Here is a 9,100-nt window from a genome sequence, read left to right as displayed (position 1 = left end):
TTTCATTTCTTTATTTGAGAAGTTGAAATATTTGAATTCAGCATGCTGACTAATGGTTGACAGTTGTTGATACATGGTAAAGATGGTCTTTGGTACAAATGATGGGGCTGGGGGTCTAACCAAATAAATACCCAACTCTTCTTCAGCTGCATCTCCTTCCTGCAGTTGTTGGGGAAATGTTTACAGATTAATGCTTTGAAATTTTTTTTATTCCTGTCATTTGATAAGAATGTGATCAGCCAAACTCATCCCTTTTAATTTGTCCCTGATATGACTTTACTTTCTAAAAATTACAAAAACCAAACAAAACCCCCAAGAACTACAAAGGGCATGTTTTGAGTGACTGAAAAATGTTTCTCATGTACACTGTGACAACCCTAGTGAAAGGAGTATTCTGTAGAACTATGGAATAAAAAACAACCACTTGAATTTGACTCCTGTCATCAACCCAGCTCCAGCAGAGAGAAAACAAAGAATTTTGGTTTTGTTTAGTTTTTTATTTTTGTGTGATGCCTTGACATGCACAAGGTGTCCAGAGGGCACTTAGTTCAGCTCAGTGTGGGCCTTTATGGTCAGTTGACAGCAACCATCCTGGATTTCATCTGGGATAAACAGGGATATTTTTGGTGGCTTACAAACTTCAGGTATGGGTAATCATGGCAGGCATGAACCAGGTGTGGACTTATTCTGGCAGGTGTCATTCCAGTAGTTACAAGCCACAGGAATTTACTTTGTAAAAGCACAAGTCTGTGTGACACTGGCCCAGCAAGATACTTTAATGTCCCTAGTGCCTGTTAAAAGAAAAAGGCTGGAGAATCTAAATTTCACCCTTGTAGCACTGAAATAGAATGGCTTTGAATGGAGACCAGAGACACCTATGAGGGGAGGTTGTGCCCTGTCTATCAGGAAGGACAGAAAATCAGCATTACTGCATGAGCAAAACAGGGCAAACTTGGTGATTTGGCCTCAGCTGAAAACTCCTTGATGAAATGCTTTGTGCTTTGCTAGAGAGAGTGAGGGAAAGGATTAAACCAATGTATCTTGATCTAACTGGAATGACTTGTTAAGGGGATTCCAAAATTCCATAGGCAATGAGGACTCAGAAATCCCTTCTGGCTGTCTCTGGAATGCTCCAGATGCACTTGGTTAATGTTCATCTTTCTGAGCTTCTGCTATCTGACCTAATTAGCACAGAACAGGAATGTTGACTTGCCTAATGATGACAACAGAATGGATTTAGTAATGGCACTTATTGCCTCATTAGTATTGTTTTTCAATTAGGGTTCCTTATGAGAAACTGTTCCAGTTTCAGTGATGACCTGGGTCAGCACAGGACTCTGTTAGCAGTGTCTACACTGCTAACAATTTATTTGTTGTTACTCATGGTTTGCACCATTGGCCATTTATCAGCGACCTGGATGGTTTTGTGCAGAGATCAGTTCATGAATTAATGTCTCAGGGAGGTTGGGAGGTGCTGCCTTGTGCACGAGGTGCATTGCCAGGACGAGAGCTCCTGCTCTATTATGGGATAGGTGGGGGTTTGAAGGCTCTGCTGAGGTGATCCCTGAGCTAAGGGTCACACTGCTGTCCTGTGGAAGCAGCCAGTGACCATGGAGTGAATTGCACTGCCAGCAAACACCCCAAATGCCTCTACACAGTCACCGTGGGAGAGCTGATGGACTGCGAACTCACCTCTTAGCTCTGCAGCTGCCTGCTCCTGTGGCAGAAGTGGCTGAACAGTTTGAAACAGGTCAGGGCTTGAAATGTAAGGATTTATCTATTCTGACTCAAATTCCCTGAGTGGTCAAGGTGAAACAAAAGACTTTTCCAGCAGGTACCTCCCATCAGTAAATGGAGTGCTCCCACATTTGGGGTTTGGGGTCTCAGTTACTGACCGTGGGCTGCTGGTGCTTGAACCCATGTCGTGGAAGGAGCTGGAAGTAGAACTCGGCAGACAGGACCAGTCCTACCTGTGCAAGAGCAGAAGGAAAACAGGCCTGCTTGGTTCTTTTTCTTAATTCTGTATTAAGTCTTTATTGAGCAGGCCCCTGCTGTTCCCAGCTGCTTAGACAGCCTCAGTTGTTTCAGGTACACAGTTTGGATGTCTGTTGGAATGGATCTGAGGCAGAATTCCATCCAAGCTGTAAAATAATAATTTCCCTTAAAATGCCGAGATGCGTCATACCTGGTGATTATCCACTTGTTTTGGAAATAATCTCATTATCTTATTTGTTCCCTCAGTTACAACTTCTGAATACATATTCAAGGGAAATGTGCTTGCCAGTTATGGCTCTGATCTGCTTCAGAGAGTGCCATAGTTACAGATACGCAGGGGAGAGACATCCATAAAGTGAACTCCTGCTTCCATACTTGTTTCCCTCTGGGAATGTGACATGGAATGAAAAACTGCATCTTCCGTTCATTCATGCTCTGGCATAATTATGTTTTATTATTTTCTTAATAATCCCCAGCATTGAATTTGCCTTTTCTTACTAAGTGCTGTATATCAAGCAAACCCTTCTTACAGCTGCTACAGTGCCAAGATGCCATTTGTGGGTAGCAGCAGCTCCTCCTCGTGAAAGCAGAATTGGGATCACGTTTTCCCAGTGCCTCTCTTTGTCAGTCACTCCAATGAGACGTGTTTGGAGCTCTCACCCCCTTGCTGAATGAAATAAGTCCTGTGGCTCTTTGCAGCCAATGTTCTGCACTTCCCTGGGTGATGATGGCACGGGAACTTCATGTTTCACTGTTCACCTCCTTGTCAGCTTATTGTGAACACTGCAATGAGCAGGACCCCAGTGCTCTGGGAAGGTGATGCTGACCTCTCTCTGCTGGGAGCACAGTCAGTTCCTGCCTTGTAGCTTCCCAGTGGCAATTTCTTCATGTGGAAAAGCTTCTCCATTATAGGGATTGCTGGGCAGACCTAAGGGTCTGAACTCTCACATCGCAGGTGACAAAAGTTCAGGTGGAAATTTGTGGTGTCACAAATGTGCGTGTCTGCCCCTGCTGATGAATTGGGGATTTCCTTGGGTAAAAGGAAACAGGACAAATTTTACCATGATATTTCATCTGCTCTATTTAGCAAAAAGTTTCTCCAAATCTGCTGCAAACTCTCTGAACTTGGACTGATAAATTTATAACTTGCCAAGTCCTCTTGTCAGCTTGCCAGCACAGCTGCTCATCCTGGGAGAATCTCCTGGCACCGGAGGGTCCAGACTGGGAAGGAGGCTGAGCAGAGCAGTGCAGCAGCCCCGGTGGCTCGGGCTGAGCTCTCACACCCACACCTGCTGCTGTTTCATCTGCAGGGCCCTTCAGTGCCTCATTGTCACACTTGCTTCTCTGATTGTCACTCTAAATAAGCCAGTCAGTGATCTGCAAATGTCAGGAATCACCTTTGAGGCACATTTACCAAAGCCACCCTGCCGTTCCTGAGCTAAATCATCTCTGGGCTATGTAAGAAATCAAAATTGTGGCTTCCTGTTTCCAGCTCCTGGAAAAATCCAAATCCCTGGGTGGGATGGGCATGCAGGGTCTGTGTTCAGCTGTGCAGGGCTGGGTGCACAGGGGTCCCCAAGGCCTCAGCCCTGGGCCACATGTGCTGCAGGAAGGTTTTTAATTACAGGTGTAATGACAGTGTGTGTATGGCCCAGGGCTAACCTTCAGGGATGGGAGTTGGTTTGCCTAATATAAGGGGGAAAAAAGATTATCCTTTGCTCTGTATTTATGTAAGTGAGCAGAAAACGGCTTTGAGATGTAAGAGAGAAGGTTAGATATTAGAAATTCTTTACTCAGGGTGGCAGGCCCTGGCACAGGTGCCCAGAGAAGCTGTGGCTGCCCCTGGATCCCTGGCAGTGCCCAAGGCCAGGCTGGACAGCGCTGGGAGCACCTGGGACAGGAGAAGGTGTCCCTGCCGTGGCAGGGGTGGCACTGGGTGGCATTTAAGGAGCTTTTCAACCCAAACCAGCCTGTGATTCTGTGAAAACACCACTCTCCCGTGGGCTCTGGGGAAGAAAGGAGCAGAAAGCTGAATCAAGCTCGGCAAACTACAAAACATTGTCCTGCCAGAGCAGCAGGGGCTGCCCCTGGCTGGTTTAGGGCATTTTTCCACGTGTTTAGAGCTATGTTTCCAGAGTTCAGAGCTATGTGCTGATTAGAAGTGTTCTGAGGAGAGTGGGACTGCCCTGCCTGGTGGGAGCTGAGTGCTGGGGAGGGCAGGGTGTCACTGTACCACCAAATGGTGCTTGTGCTCCTTTTAGCTATTCCCAGGGTAGGACAAACCACCCTTAAACTGATTCAGCTGCTTTGCAGCCAGTTGTTGGTTGTATATAAAGTACTTCAAGAACTCTATTGATTTTTGAAAGCATCCTGAAATCACAATACATTTGAAGTTAGTTCCTAGGGGAGCTAATTTAACTTTCTGCTGGTTTGTGTCCTCAGAGTGGCTTAGCTCAAGATTGCTTTAGTCTTATGCATTATTCTTCTGTTGAATACAAACAAATGCTTTGGCCATTATTATATTATTCTCCTTGTTTCTGGGCTACATATGCACAGGAAAAAGCCCAACATGTCTGGCTGCTTTTAATTGAACCATATGACTTACTTGATTTTTCATCAGTCAAATTAAGGCTAATAAATTGAATTTAAAGCAAAAGAAGGATATTCATACAGAAAAAATAATTTTTCTCTTGCCTAGACAAATTTCAAACAACAGCTTTGGCCCTCAATATTAATCTCTGAGAATTTTCAGAGTCATAAAGAGCTAATAAAAAAAGCCCTGGGTCATGTTGGAATGTCACCTCATGAGCAGAATGGAGGGAGCACTTCACCACTTGGGAGAGTTTATCTCTGACCACAAACTGAGACTGCAAAACTTGTGTGTGCCCCAATAGGCACAGTCTCAGTATTTTTTAGCTTCTGCAGTGTGTTGCCTGAATTGTGTCTGAAATTTGTAGCTTTTCATGTGGTTTTCACATATTGTCTCTATTTCAGCTGTCCAGTGTCTTCTGGCTGGATCATGCTGGACACCTTCAAATCCCTGTTTTGCCCCCTAGCCCAGGGCACAGTCTGGGCTACTTTGTGAGTCTCCAAAAGCAGATGCTTGGCTGGGACAGGACAGGACTGCTTAGTTCAGGAAGAACAGCAGTGCACCTAGACAGTCTCTTTGTCTTTTTCTGAGGAGAAACATCATGGCCTGAAATCCTCTGGGTTTAGTAATCCTAATCTGTGCTTCTGGCTGTCCAGATGTGCTCTGGAGAGCCTTTCCACCCTGCTAGAGCTGTCTGCATCCTTTTCTCTCCATGCTCCTGTCCTTGAATGCTGCTCTGGAGTAGGCAGCTCCTCTGCTGCAGCTGGGTGAGGCTGCAGCTGTCAAGGCAGCTGAAATCTCTCTCCTGTGTGGATGATGTACTGGCAATCCTTGAGCAATGTTGCATTTTAATTTCCCTTAATGGTTATTTGCAAAATGGATGAAAATATTGACAGCTTGATATTTCAAAACAGATTGAAATTTTAGGTACTTGTAGCGTCAACATAATTGCTTTCTCGGGAATGGGGGAATTAATTTAAATATATTTAAATTTTCTACCAGCAATTCTAGTCTGTTATTCTCTAGCTGTTGCTGTGCTGTCAGTCAGGTTCTCCTGATTTGTAGGTTCCAACATTGTATGATTTTCTTTTGCTGTCACTTTTTTTTGTAGCCTACTTCAATATGTATGAAGTTGCAGATGTGTTCTCTCTGGTTTTATTCTCAAGTCATACAAACCTGTCACTTTTTCTGCCTTTCACTCTGACTCAGAGCTGTCAGAAAGGCTTATTCCCACTTGATGGAGAATTCCTGGAAGTTGAAGAGATAAAAACACCAAATTTTCAGTAATCTGACTGATTACTGAAAGACACTGAGAGGGGCTCTTTGGGGACATCTGTGCTGAAAATGGATGTGTCTGACCAGCCAGCAGTGCTGGCCATTGCTTTAGCATGTCAGGGGTTAGTTTCATCACAGAGTAACTTCTTGTCCATATTTTAATAAGAAAATATACTTTAATTTCCTCTAAACCATAGAACAAACCAGGCACCACAAACTGAAGTGGTGATTGTAAGGAAAACAGTGAAACGAGGTGACAAAAGCCAGTGCTGAAGGATTCCAGGGGTACAGACACAGAGTGAAGCTCTGCCCCTGCTGAACTTGGCAGGGACTTCCCTGCAAAATACCAAATGCTGCAGTTTTGAGCTGAGCTGTTTGGGCAGGGAAGTGCTCAGACATGTGGCTGCATCCAGTCTTGCACAAGGAAGGAAACAGCACCCAGCTGTTCTTTACATGATGCACAAACCAAGTAGGGACGTTCTGTAAAACTGGGCCATGTGAAAGATCCATACAGAGTCTGCTTAGACAATAAATTACGCAATTTATGAGAGTCTGCTGAGGCCTGTGACCTCAGAGAGCTCATTGCAGAGCATTTCCCTCACCAAGGAATGGTAAAGGGAAGCTGTGGGCTCACTTTGCCTGCAGTGTTGTCTGAGCCTTGGTGCTGGAGGGGTGGAAAGGCTTTTCCTGAAGAAATGGCTCTGCTCACAGCTCTTGAGGGATGACAGAACCAGAACAGCTGAGGAAAAGACATCAGTGGCCATACAAGTGCCCAGCCTGCAATATCTGCCAAACACAGATTGCCTGGTGCTCTCTGGGCCATCCTTGGCCCCAGAGCCAACACGGGGCTGCTGAGGAGAACGTGAGGTAAATGCCCAACTGCTTGGGTGAGGAGGCAAAAATCATCCCATCTTGGAGATGGGAGAGAGAGAGAGAGAGAGAGAGAGAGAGAGAGAGATAGAGAGAGATAGATAGATAGATAGATAATAGAGATAGATGATAGATTAGATATTGATAGATAGATTAGATAGATGATTAGATAGATAGACAGATGATAGATATAGATAGATGATAGATAGATAGATAGATAGATGATAGATATAGATAGATGATAGATAGATAATAGAGATAGATGATAGATTAGATAGATAGATATTGATAGATAGATTAGATAGATGATTAGATAGATAGATATATAGATAGATAGAGATTTATAGACGATAGATGATAGATAATAGATGATAGATAGATTAGATAGACAGATAGAGATTTATAGACGATAGATGATAGATAATAGATGATAGATAGATTAGATAGACAGATAGAGATTTATAGATGATAGATTAGATAGATAGATAGATAGATAGATAGAGATTTATAGATGATAGATAATAGATGATAGAAAGATTAGATAGATAGATAGAGAGATAGATAGATTTCTCCCTCAGATAACAGAGCTCTGGGTAGATATAGGGAAACCTGTGGGTTCCAGTAGCAACATAATGTCACACAAAAATGTCGTTAGAAAGACCAGGACTTCCCTACTCGATTACTCCAGAAGGATTTGTTTTGCAAGGGACTGTCAGACCAGTAACTTGTGTGAGGAAAAGCAGGTATAGTTATTTGGGCTCCTTTCAAACTCATAATTATGTCCTATTTGTAAGTGCTGAATGCTTTTTTGAATTGTCCATAAATTGCATTACTCTAGCATTAAGATTAATTTTGATGTTAGTGAATAGCTCTGCTTAGTGGAGGTCATTGAGTTACACCACGAGAAATCTCATTTTCAGGGAAGGAAAGGAGACCTTGGGACTGGAACAAAAGGTCCCCTTATGATAATGCCATAAAGTTACTTATCAAAACTCATTGGGGGTTTTCCCACAAAGGTACACACTTCCTGCTGCTGCAAGACACAAAACCAGGCAAGGAAGAGGATTTCTGCTGTGTGCCCTCCCTGAGCAGCTTCCTGCAGGATCAGCTAGACACCAGCTTGTGGCTCTTGGAAGTACTAGTGCTGATATCAGCATAGTAAAGACCCCCTCAACTGCTTAAAAAATCTCATTTTCAGGCTCCTGAGGGGTTCCTCCATTTTTGGTGGCCATGAACCTCATTACTTGTGTGAGCAGGGAGGTATCAGCTGCTGAGTGATGCCAGTGACAGCCCATGGGGTGCTGCTGCTCCAAGGCCTCTGTGCAAATCCATCCTCTGCCATCCCAAAATTACTCACGAGGGTAAGAGCAGAGTTTTCTCTCTGTGGTAGGTGAAGGTATTTTATGACTGAAATGCAGCCTATATAAAGATTTGTTCTGCAGGCATCTTTTCACAAAAATAAAGAAAAAAAAAGCGCTAATCATTCAATTCCCTCCTGTATAAGATTTTTTTTCATGTCTCTGCCTTGGTAACCACTCACAGGAACTTTAGAACTGTCTAGCTGGATACTTAGAAATCAAGCTCAGAATTTTTTTTAATGTTAGAGATTGGATTTTCATGAAGCCACCTTGATATTTATTTTTAATGAATTGATTATTTTAAATTCATTTTACCAACTCTCTGCTCATGTTGCTCTCTTGAGATGAAAAGGTGGTATAAAATGACTTGCTGCAAAATCCTGGCCTCAGTAAATGTAATGTTTTTGACTGGAATAAAGGTGAGCAACAGAGCCTAAAGCCTTTTTGATTTGAATTCAGAAGTTCTTGATTGATTGGCTTCTAGGAGATTACCCAGCATGAGATGGCATCTGTGCTCCAGTTTTTTTCATTAAATAGTCAAACTTTTTATCTAAATTCCTGAAATCAAAATGACTTATAAAACACATTGCATTGCTGTTATTGATAACTTTATTTTGGACCTTTAGCTGTGATCTTGCACAAAGAGAGGCAGATGAGAGTCAGCAGACAGACATTTGTTTGGTCAAAGACACTGAGTGCTGCAGTGAAAACTGCATGATTTCACCTGCCATTGAGCAGTGCCCAAGTGTGCACCTGAAGTGACACCTTCAATAAACACAGAGAGTAACCAAGGCACATGAAGTTCTTTGAGATTCAGAAACGTGTTGGTCTGCTTTAGAGATTTTACCCCGAGCAGTCATTAGGAATTTCCAGGACTGTCTTTGGGGCAAGCATTGTTCCAGTTTGGTGCTCCCTGTTTTGTAGTGCTGACTACAAATTCTTCCTTTTTATTTTCGGCATTTATTTAGTATTAACAAACTTCCTGGTCCCATGCCTCTCACTAAAGATGTTC

This window comes from Passer domesticus, chromosome 8 (assembly GCF_036417665.1).
Source record: "Passer domesticus isolate bPasDom1 chromosome 8, bPasDom1.hap1, whole genome shotgun sequence".
Classification (NCBI taxonomy): Eukaryota; Metazoa; Chordata; class Aves; order Passeriformes; family Passeridae; genus Passer; species Passer domesticus.
This window is presented reverse-complemented; position numbering follows the sequence as displayed.